This window comes from Zalophus californianus, chromosome 4 (genome assembly GCF_009762305.2).
Source record: "Zalophus californianus isolate mZalCal1 chromosome 4, mZalCal1.pri.v2, whole genome shotgun sequence".
NCBI lineage: Eukaryota > Metazoa > Chordata > Mammalia > Carnivora > Otariidae > Zalophus > Zalophus californianus.
Window position 1 is genome coordinate 137,112,537 of NC_045598.1, and position 12,215 is coordinate 137,124,751.

Genomic DNA, 12,215 nt, shown 5'->3' on the forward strand with positions numbered 1-12,215 from the left:
CTGGAAATAGTTCTTAAGTAGTAGATACTTAATAAATCTCTGGAAAACAGTATGGAGTTTCCTCAAAAAGTTAGAAATAGAACTACCCTATGATCCATCAATTGCACTACTAGGTATTTACCCAAAGGATGCAAAATACTGATTTGAAGGGGGCACATGCATCCTGATGTATATAGCAGCTTTATCAATGATTGTCAAATTATGAAAAGAGCCTGAATGTCCATCGACTGATGAATGGACAAAGAAGATGTGGTATATATACATATATAAAATAGAACATTACTCAGCCATCAGAAAGAATGAAATCTTGCCATTTGCAAGGACATGGGGGAGCTACAGTGTATTATGCTAAGTGAAATGTCAGAGAAAGATAAATACCATATGGTTTCACTCATATGGAATTTAAGAAACAAAACAGATGAACATAGGGGAAAGGGAAAAAAAAAGAGAGGGAAGCAAACCCTAAGAGACTCTTAAGTATAGAGAACAAACTGAGGGTTGATGGATGGAAGGTGGGTGATGGGTGTTAAGGAGGGCACTCGTTGTGATGAGCACTGGGTGTTCTATGTAAATGAATCACTAAATTCTTCTCCTGAAACCAATATCACACTATATGTTAACTAACTAGAATTTAAATAAAAGTTTGAAACAACAAAAAGATACTTAATAAATACGTGTTATATGGATGAATAGCTCTTCTTTGGGAACTTGATAATCTTACAGAGTTATTGGATTTCACACAAAACATATATAAAAGGACATTTCTGGAGTTTTCTTCCTTTCTTGGTGTTCACACTAAACCCCTATATTAGTTTGTTACAGTAACGAAGTACCACAAACTGAGTGGCTTAACCAACAGAAATTTATTGGCTCACAGTTCTGGAGGCTAGATGTCTGAAATCAAAGTGTTGATAGTGTTGGTTCTTTCTGAGGGTGTCTGTGAAGGCAAAATCTGTTCTGGGACTTTCTCAACTTGGCTGTGAAGATAACCCTCTTCATGCTCATATCATGTTTCTCCTTGTATGCAAATTCTCCCTTTTTATAAAGCAATCACGTTGGATTAAGGCCCATCCTAGCGATCTTTTTTTTTTTTTTTTTTTTTTAAGGGTAGCACTAGGATTTGTTGAACTGTGCCTTAGTACAGGCGCTGGGGCTTGCCCATGGTGCTCTTGATGTACAAAGCCCGGACGTTCTGCCAATTCTTCTTGAGCAAGGACACCAGGAAATTGACCGCTAAGCGGCTGTTGTACACAAGCTCGTCATCTGTCATCTTCACATGGCCAACGGCCACTGCCAGACACGGCACCTTCTTCATCTGGAATTTGATGGTGGACTTCACTTCATCCACTTTGGCCACTATGTTCTCACTCTGGGTCAGCAAGGAAGGGAACTTGCCAGCCTTATTCAGGCCTGGGCCCAGGATTCGTGGGATCTGCTTGATCAGAGATTCTGAAGCCAAAAAGGCATCATACTTCTTGGCCAGCTTCTTGACTAATTTCTATTCTTGTTGAGTTTCTTCAGCGCCTCAGTGTCCATGTGGGGAATATGCACCGCCTTGGCCTCATCACAGTGCTGCTGATCCCCCAAAACACATACGGAGAACTTGGGGCCAGGAGTGGACTTAAGCCTGACGGTGACTGAGAAGCGTTTGTCCTTCTGAGGGTCATAGTTCTTCAGGCTGATCTGCCGCTCCACCATCTCCAAAATCTTCCGGCGCTTGCGCTGGTTCCCGTGCAGGACTTCCCGCACCGCCTCGTACAGGCTGTCGCGGGAGACTTTGCTGCTCCTGGCTCTTCATGCCGCAGTAACCAGAAAAGAGCCTAGTGATCCCATTTTAACTTGGTTACCTCTGTAAAGACACTCTCTCCACATAAGGTCACATTCTGATGTACGGGGGTAGGACTTTACCATATGGATTTTGAGGGGACACAATTCAACCCATAACAACCACTTACATTTTTATCACAGTATTTCCCTTATTGGTTATAATAATTTGTCTTCATGATTAAACTTTGAGACAATTTGAACACAGTAGTCAATCAGTAAACATAGAGGGTATGAGTGAATGTATGCTCTGAAGAATGATTATTGATCCTAATACCCACCTTCAGCCTTTCCAATAGGGCTTCTTTTTCTTTTTTTTTTTAAGATTGTATTTATTTATTTTAGAGAGAAAGTGAAAGAACAGCATGAACAGGGGAAGGGGCAGAGGGAGAAGGAGAAGCAGACTCCCCACTGAGCAGGGAGCCTGACATGGAACTTGATCCCAAGACCCCGAGATTTTGACCTGAGCCAAAGTCAGATGCTTAACTGACTGAGCCATCCAGGCGCAACCCCACGGGGCTTCTTAAAATGATCAGATAGCCTCTTGCTTCAAACCTCCATCAAGGCCTAACCACCGTTTTCCTAGGTTTGCTTTTTCTTGCTTTGTACCATGTTGTAGTGAATCTGAGCACAACCGTGATGCCTATTAGCACTACAAGGACAAGACCCTGAGTTAATAATACTCATCTTCATACCCCCAATATCTAGTGCCTTGCTTGGAGCATAGTAAATGTTCAGTGTTTATTGAACTCACAGAAGCCATCAGAACTATGACCCAGACCAAAGAAGTAAGGACAAAAATCATTTCCACATGGATATCTTAGGAATGGCTGTAATCTCTGTGACTCTGGGGCACATGGATCTTTCACAGTTGTCCATTTCTTGAAAACTGAGGTCAGGGTAACCTTCAGGCTGCAGCTGCCTCCTGTTACTGTGTCCCAGGAGAAGTGGAGATCGAGTAACATTGAAAGCAAAGTGAAACTACTTCAGGGTCTTGTCCCTGGCTGTTAGTTCCTAGGAAAAGAAACAGTGTCACATTTCATTGTCTCTGTATCACAACAGCAATAAAAAAACAATTCCCTTACTTTAGAACAGTGCTGTTCAGATCCTGAGGCTGCAGTGGCATAGGATTTTGTGGGAAGGTGCATTTTTAAGAGAACTTGGCAATACAAGGAAGTGCTGCAATCCGGTTTTTAATGCCATCTTGGCATTGTCTTAATTCCCATTCCAGATGTTCCACTTGGAGGGATGAGAGTGTGGACACTTTTTTTTTTCCCTTGCAAATGCAGCAAATACCATAGCAGTATATAGTTTATCCTCATCATCCAGAGAGAGATGCTGAAAGGAATGCTTCACTTGGCACAAATTCAAGGACACTCATTGTAATAGGAGAAATCATACATCACAATAAAAGGAAATGTTAGCTTTCACTTAATATCATCCCGTTGCCTTAAGATATATTTTCATTTTAGACTCCTTTTGTGGAGACTGCAGTGTTGGGAGAACAAATGAACAAAGAAATGAGTACAGATACATGCTAGGCAGTAAAATATTATTTAAAATATCAGAAATAGTGCACTTTATGGAAATTAAAGTAGCTTGGACATTCCTCCCATATGTGGAATGAATAAAAAGTATGCTGAATCCTGAGCAATCTTTCAATTTGCTGTTGAATGATTGAGTTTTGCTTTTCTTTTTTCTTTTAAGTAAAATTTAACAACCTAGTATGACATTAAAATTGTCTCTTCACAAATTCTATGGTTCCATCCTTGATTTCATACTGTAGGATCTCCTTATAGATGAATCTGTAATTTAAGAATAAATATCGCTGGGGCGCCTGGGTGGCTCAGTTGGTTAAATGTCTGCCTTCGGCTCAGGTCATGATCCCAGGGTCCTGGGATCGAGCCCCGCATAAGTTTCCCTGCTCAGCGAAGAGCCTGCTTTGCCCTCTCCCTCTGCTACTCCCCTGCTTGTGCTCTTTCTCTCTCCCTCTCTCTCTCTCTCTGTCAAATAAATAAATAAAATCTTTAAAAAAAAAATCTCCTTTCAATGTATTGATAACTAAGTCCTGATGCAGACAGTTATATCAAGTCTTGCCTGACTTTGAATTTGGCTCTCTAGGAGTTCCCAGGAGTATTTTGCTCTAAGATATTCTCTCCAGATGTGTTTCTGCAATTTAGGATTGAATTTATGCATGCTCATATTCATATTTGAGACAACTGATACCTCAGTAATGTTTTTATTGATCTTACTGCAAAAAGATGAGAGCTTAATTGGTAGGATGAGATCGGTTCTGTCTGGGTATATTTGATAAGGTAGACCCTTAGGGGAGATCATTAGGCCCTAACAAAAGAAGAATTGGTCTTATTGCTGTCCTCTCAAACTGTTTTTGCTTATCTTATCATGAAGGTGGTGGTGGAGCTCTGTGTTTAGGCAAAAAGCTGAACTGGATTTCATGGAACCGCATGGGGGCTGGGTGACCAATGAGAGGCTGTTGCCAGGGAGAGATTGCAACCAGCATATGCTAACTAAATCAGACTTGATAGAAGTTGAAAAAAAAAACAGGAGGAGATAAAATTCTCTTTGTGCATTTCTCTCTCTCTCTCTCTTAGTACTAGGTACTCTACGTGGTTTTGATTAGAGCACTATTCTTTTTTTTTTTTTTTCTCCTCTTAGAGCCTTCCTTTATTCTTTCCAGTATTCTGGCAGTGTCTGGATTAACCCTAGTAGATAGGACTTTTTTTTTTTCTTTTTTATGCTAAACTTCATTAGGGCAAAAGAATCAGGGTTCTAATAATCTCCTGTGCTCCATTCCAGAAGACTTCTTTGGCCTTTCATGAAAATCCCTGGTTCTGTACAGTGGGACGTGCTTCCCAGCTTTACTGACAAGTTGTTCAAAGAAGGCTATTCCCTAACATCATCTGTGAACAGACCTATGGCCTTGGCTTGATGATAGCACTATTATTCTTACCTCTTATTTACCCAGACCTGTTTTTTTCTTTTTCTCTGTCTTAAATACCTCAGCCGGGGTGTTAATCTTAGCTATTCTACCGTCTTCTCTCTCTACCCATGAAATCACCATCTCTCAATTTGTCATAGATAATTGCTAATGATTCAGTTCATAAGAAATCTAAGATTGTAAAAAAATAGTTCATTAAATATCAAGGGTTCACGGTGATAGAAGTATGGTGATCTATGTCAGGGCAGCAGCTCAGGGAGAAAGTCTGGACAGGATCTCAGACTGAAAAGTCTGGTATTTTGCTTGCCCACAGGGTAACTCAGTTTTGCTGGAGTCTACTTACTGGGAATCAACAGAAACTCCTAAAATATGCCAAGTTATGCAACAGCTTCAAAAATAATACAGTGCTTATTGCTCAATAATTACTTGTTGACTATAAATGAATAAGAAATCAGCCCTTGCTCTTCAGAGAAAATAATATAGTATGGGTCTTCTATGCAATTCAAGAATGAGTAAGATGAATCATAAATTTATATGAAAGCCTCAATGGTTAGAGAAAATACACATTCATGTCCAACCACACCTTCCTCATACACTGGCATACCGCATATCACATTAAGAAAGCGTTTCCTATTTTTCTCCCCTATTCCTGTAATGAATGATGTTGGATCTTTAATTAAACTAAGTATTGAATGACGAATTATTTGTTCAATATTCACATATTGAAAATTCTTTCCACAGTTCAGAAAAAAGTCTGTGTCATTTCCCCTAATTTCTTGTCTGTGCCTTGAGTAAGATTTTATTTTTTTATTTTTTTATTTTATTTTTTTTTAAAGATTTTGTTTATTTGAGAGAGAGAATGAGAGAGAGAGAGTACATGAGAGGGGGGAAGGTCAGAGGGAGAAGCAGACTCCCCGCTGAGCAGGGAGTCCGATGCGGGACTTGATCTTGGGACTCCAGGATCATGACCTGAGCCGAAGGCAGTCGCTTAACCAACTGAGCCACCCAGGCGCCCTTGAGTAAGATTTTAAATGTTTGCTTTGTATTTGTAGTAACAGATCAGATAATCAAAAAAAAAAAAAAAGAATTCTCACCTTTATTATTATTTATTTTAAATTAATTCAATTTTTAAGCCAAGAGACTGGAACAACAAATATAAAGCTGTTTGTTGCTGATGATAAGGCCAGATTAGTTACGTCTCTTCTTCCACTGCATTGGTAGATACTGTTGTACCGAATCAATGATTCTGATCCGTGAACACAGTAAGAGCTACTGATACGGCTCCCTTTCTTAGGCCAGAAGGGCTTGGGATGGGCTCCTTCTCAATACCATTAAAGCCATTTTCTCATTTATTGCATGTCCTCCCTCCCATAGGACTCATGATGTAAAAACCTGGCTCCTGGTTGGGACAGAACAACGAATGAGGTATAGCCTGACACCCTCTAATTTCAGAGTGAATACCCACAATGTAGGAACATCCAGTTTGGGGGGAAAGCAGCAGTTTTGTGCTATCAGCTGTTCTGAGAGCCCTCACATTTTATTTGCCAGACTTTAGTTCCACATTTGGGCTCTGAGCTGCCCTGGAAATGTGTGGGATGTTTATGAAATGCCTAATATGTTTGTAATTTGCATTTGCCAACTCTATTTGGAAATCAGTGCAAAAACAGAGAAAAAAGTAAAGGCAACTATTATGTTGCCAAATGTGTAATTACTCTTTTTCATAATCTATTTTTCCTTGGAAATTAATGTTTTGATACCAGGCAATGAGTTGTATCTAACAGAAAATCATCTTTACTGTGGCTTATTTCCTAGGTTATGTGCAATCAATGAGTCCTATCATTGTTAATCCTTTGCCACAGTTCGCTATTCTCAAAAAACTTAGCACCTTACATTTCATTTAATGAGGTGATCTAGTATTTCTGGCTGTGCAAGAAATGTTGCTATCATTTCTTAAGGCCCTCCGTGGATGGCTCCACACGGTGGCTTCAGGCCATTTCTCTCACTTCTATTTATTCCCTGACTTAGGTTATCCCTTGGCTGGTTTTCTATACATGCCATCAGTTGTTTTGAATCATGCTGTTCTCAACCTGAAAAATCCTTCTTTAGTTCTTGCTCTCATCCACATTCTTTCCCTTCTTCAACACCCAGATCAGTTATTTTGTAATTTTCCATCTTTCTTCCTTCTTTCCTTCCTTCCTTCTTTCCTTCCTTCCTTCCTTCCTCTTTCTTTCTTTCTTTCTTTCTTTCTTTCTTTCTTTCTTTCTTTCTTTCTTTCTTTCTTTCTTTCTTTCTTTCTTTCTTTCTTTCTTTCTTTCTCTTTCTTTCTTTCTTTCTTTCTTTCTTTCTTTCTTTCTTTCTTTCTTTCTTTCTCTCTCTCTCTCTCTCTCTCTCTTTCTTTCTTTCTTTCTTTTTCTTTCTTTCTTCTTTTTCTTTCTTTTTTTCTTTTTAGCCAGGAGGAGAGAAAGAGAGAGAAGTTGGGGAGGAACAGAGGGAGAGGGAGAGAGAAAGAATCTTAAGCAGGCTCTACCCCAGCTCAGAGCCCGATGCGGGGTTCCATCTCACAACCTTGAGATCGTGACCTGAGCCAAAATCAATAGTCAGATGCTTAACCGACTGAGCCACCCAGGTGCCCCTAGATTAGTAATTTTCTGTTCTTAAAAGTCTTATCTTCTGACTGCACTGACCCTTCTGTGGATTGTGTCTTTTTGTTTCACAGAGTTACTTGAGAGTGATGGTCATCTCATATTTTTCTTGTATTCTCCATGATATCCTGCACAGCACTGTGCACAATGTGGACATTCACGCTCAAGTATTCACATATTGGTTTTAAGCCATATATATGTATGTTGTATGCAAGCCCCCAACTTAATGTTGCTCTCTACTGGGTACTGTAATGACATGAGAAATGAGCACCTCTTCACTTCCTGTCTTAGGGACATTTATGCTCTAAGGTAATGAAAATAATAAAATAACTATTATCTTTGTCATTATTATTTTATTGATTGATTGATTTTCTTGAGAGAGAGAACAAGAGAGAGACAGTGCAAGCAGGGGGAGGGGTAAAGGGAGAGGGAGACAAGCAGGCTCCCTGCTGAGCAGGTGGCCCCATGCAAGTCTCAATCCCAGGATCCTGAGATCACGACCTGAGCCGAAATCAAGAGTCAGACGCTTGACCCACTGAGCCACCCAGGTAGCCCATCATTATTATTTTACATATTACATGCCTACTGTATGAGCTAAGATCTACATATATCATTTCATTTGATTCTTACAACAGTCCAGCAAGAGATGTATTGGCATTGCCATTTTAGAGGTGAAGATGCAGAAGCTCAGAGAAGTTAAATGAGTTCCCCAGGGTCACAGAGACAGTACATGATAAAGCTGGACTGGAATCCAGGTCATCTTTCTCTTAAAACAAAGAAATGTGTTATTTTTCTTGTCTTGTTTTGTCATGTTCTGGGGAGTGGGAGTGATGTTCATTGAGTGCTCCTTCCCTCTCTTGACAGATCCTCACAGCCCTCAGGCCTATGACCCCAGGCTGCCCAGGGACCTCTTCTGCAGTGCTGGCAAAGGGTCTTCCATCCTTTGGAAAAATGATCCCTTCTTGTACTCTTCCCCGACTCTTTCTTCTACTGCTCTTGTACCTTCCCGGGTGACAGGCTTGCTCTTGTCTGATAGATGGAGCTTCATATTGTACTAGTAGATAATTGTGACTTAATTTTTGTCATTCTTACCAGAAAAATTTGTGTGCTGAAAGTGAGTTCCAAGGATCATAATTTTTTATCCCAAACTAATGAAGTTCTAATAATGAGAATATTATGGTTAAGGAAAAATTTAGAAGCTTGAGCCTGTCAATAGTGCCTCTCAAATCACATCTCTACCAACTGCCTATGCAAGCTGAGGAAATTGAAATCTAACTTTCATCTCTTTTCCCTAACCTTTTCTTTGGAGCAAAGTGAGTTGTCAAGAAGTGTGGTAAACTCTATCACCCATGCTTAGAGCCTTCTTGGTATTATTTTGCTCATTTTAGAAACCTAAAATTCAGGACATCCATTCCCAATGTCTTCTATGGCAGATGAATGGACTTGATCTTAGGGATTTACTCCCATGAGAACAAGAAATTTGTCTCATGCTTACTGCTATGGAACAAAAGCTCAGAGCCTTGCCTGACAGAGTAAGCCCCCAGGAAATACTTATTGAGTTAATTGATGAAATTAGCATATATCAAATTAGGTATTCCTAAGGATAACCATGAAAACTAGTATTTATTGAACTAACCACATGCCAGAGAGTCTTTTTTTTAAGATTTATTTATTTTTAGAGAGAGAGAGCATGCACACATGCGAGTGGGGGGACAGGGAGAGAGGAAGAGAGAGACTATCCAGCGGACTCCCAGCTGAGCGCAGAGCCCAATGCTGGGCTCGATCTCATGACCCTGAGATCATGACCCCAGCCTAAACCAAGACACGCTCAACCGACCGAGCTACCCAGGCGCCCTTATGCCATATATTCTTATAAGCAGTTTGCACATATTAATTTAATACTTGGAACAACTTCCAATATTTATTATATAGCTGAAGAAACTAAGGCACCAGAATGTTATGTAGTTCACCCAGTCAAGCAGCTAGTCAGTTTTGGATCTGTGCTATGAAACCAGACAAACTCAGTCCAAAAAGAGATTGAACTACTAAGAAAATTTGTTTAGATATCAAATCCTCCAGAAATATTGCCTCTACCACCACCCCTAAGACAGGCTGGGTAAAGTGTTCCATTTAAGATCATGTTATAGCATATGCTTTGTATATATCACACTGTATTATAATAATTTGTTTGTCTTCGTCATTCTTAATTGAAATGACTGGGTTTAAAAAGAAGATTGTGTAAAAAAAATGGAAGCAAAATATATAATTAAAAATCAATTTGGGATAAGGTCAGAGTAACAAAGCATTTTCTATCTGGAAAATTATTTTGATTATCATATAAAAGATATAGCTTAATGTTGATTAGAATAACAAACAAAAGTAAACACTACTAGACTCCAGAGGCCAGTGATTCTCATTTTTTGTTAATTTCTATAGTTGGAATTTGCTGAGCAAGAGCATTTGATTTTCTTTGTACCTTCCGTTTTATTTTATACAGTGCTATCTAGGTCAAATTAAATATCGTTTGCCATAGATATAGATTAATTAACTCTCTATTATACTATCCTCTGTTAGGTGCTCATTCCCCCTCATGTTTATTTGCTAAGTACTAACATCTTTGTCATTGGGAAATAAGTTCTCTGAGTTAGCGTTATGGAAATGCAGACAGTGACCCTGCTGTGGTTTATCAGGTCAGGTCAGAGATTGAAAGGTCCCAGATGGCTGCAGGATCTTGCAGTATGCAGGTCTGTTGCTAGGAGACCATATTGATCTTTTCCAGCCTCTTTGCAGATGACCTCCTCTATTTGCCAGTGATTGATTGCCATCATTTATAGCATTAGGTAAAAGGTTTGCCTTGTCTTCAATATTTATAAAGTTAAAAAATCTAATCATTTAAGCTTAAAATGCTTTATGGTATTTTTTTTTTTTTTACACAGCTATAGCAGCCTATCATTAGGAATGCCTGCTCATTTAGTGTGCCCAGTTTCAAACAGGGTTCAATAGGTATATATTTTCCTGCCTTAATATAAGTACAATGTGAGTATCAAAACCAATTTGCTTATATTAACCAAAGTCAATTTGCCTCTTACTGATCAAAACCAAATTGTGTTGTGTCTGCCTTGCCCAGCTCTTTGTCTTAGGCGCAAGGCTCTAACTAGAATGGCCTTTCTCAAGATGATTGGTTTCATACCTTAAAATGTTCCACTTATGGAGAATTAACAGAAGACTTAATTGCACCTCAGTGCTTTCATGCCTGGCCCCGAAAGGTCAAGTTGGACACTGTGGTCCATAACTCGACAGCTAGTCCAATGAGAACACTGACTTTCTTCTCCCACCCTCACGCCAGGGGAGAAGTGCATTACATTTGAATGCTGCTCCAGTCAGTCAAGAAGGAGGTCTATACACAAGTCAGGTTTCCTGATTACAGCTCTCAATAATTATGCCTGATATAAATATAGTGCTGTCTAATATTTTAGGGTAGATTAAAAAAATCAGATGGAGACAGCCTTGAAGAGGACAGCTTTTTATTAGTAGAAGAATCCATTTAAATGGATACCACAGCAGTAGTTTGCTTAGCCTGCTTTGTCTGAGACAGGGTCTTTTTTTTTTTTTTTTTTGGTTATCTTAATCACCATATATTACATCATTAGTTTTTTTTATTATTATGTTATGTTAATCACCATACATTACATCATTAGTTTTTGATGTAGTGTTCCGTGATTCATTGCATATAATACCCAGTGCTCCATGCAGAACGTGCCCTCTTTAATACCCATCACCAGGCTAACCCATCCCCCCACCCCCTCCCCTCTAGAACCCTCAGTTTGTTCTCAGAGTCCATCGTCTCTCATGGTTCGTCTCCCCCTCCAATTTCCCCCCCTTCATTTTTCCCTTCCTGCTATATGTCTGAGACAGGGTCTTAAAGACCCTGGTATCCTATACATCTTGACTTCTCTAAAGTTTGCAGGAGAAAGGGAGACGTGATGGGAGTTTTCATAAAAATAATGGTGATAGATACCAGGTGCTTCTTTTGTGTAAAACACTGATCTCAGCAATACATAGGTACACACACCACGGAGAGAGAGAGAGAGAGAGAGAGAGAGAGAGAGAGAGAGAAATGGATAGCTATTACTTTTCTTATCCATCATAACAACCCTAGTAGGTAGGTATTATTATTTTAAATAAGATGAGCATATTGAAGCACAGATGTTTCAGATGATTGGCTAAGGTCCGTGCAACCAGGAAGGGATGGATGGAGCCAGGATCCATCCCACGCAGGTGGAAGGCCGAACCAGGAGTCCTAAGCAACACTATCACCCTCTGCCCTGCAAGAATGGAATCTGGACCTGATCGGAGAACTCCAGCAACTCTCATCCCTCCACTCACCTCATCATCGACCCCTTGATGCTTTGCTGACAGCAGCCTCCCTCAAAGACTTTGGGAACTCAAAACTTGGGTCTCGGGAAGCAGCACTTCCTACCAGGTCTCCCCAGAGAGAGGTGAGAACAGGTTTCCAAACCCCTGCTGTAGGGCAGGCTTGTCATCCCCTCCCCTGTGTCACGACGACTGCACTGTCTTACATTTCCACATTCCCATTCATTTATACATCTTAATTCAGTTATAGCCACCTCACCTTCCTAAGTGGCCCTAATCTTCTCCCATGAAAAATAGAGAAGTGATTAATATCTGCAAAAGCACCAAGAGAGATGCTGGAAATTAGGTAGCATCCTGTTTTTGGAGATTGGACCGCAAGGAGCACATTCCTAAGGATTTCATTCACTCTCAAATGC

General features: G+C 40.0%; 1 pseudogene; it reads right to left on the reverse strand.

Annotated features, from left to right (window-relative positions):
• Positions 1 to 1,135: 1,135 nt before the first annotated feature.
• LOC113925730 lies at positions 1,136 to 11,816 on the reverse strand (annotated as a pseudogene).
• Positions 11,817 to 12,215: the final 399 nt, after the last annotated feature.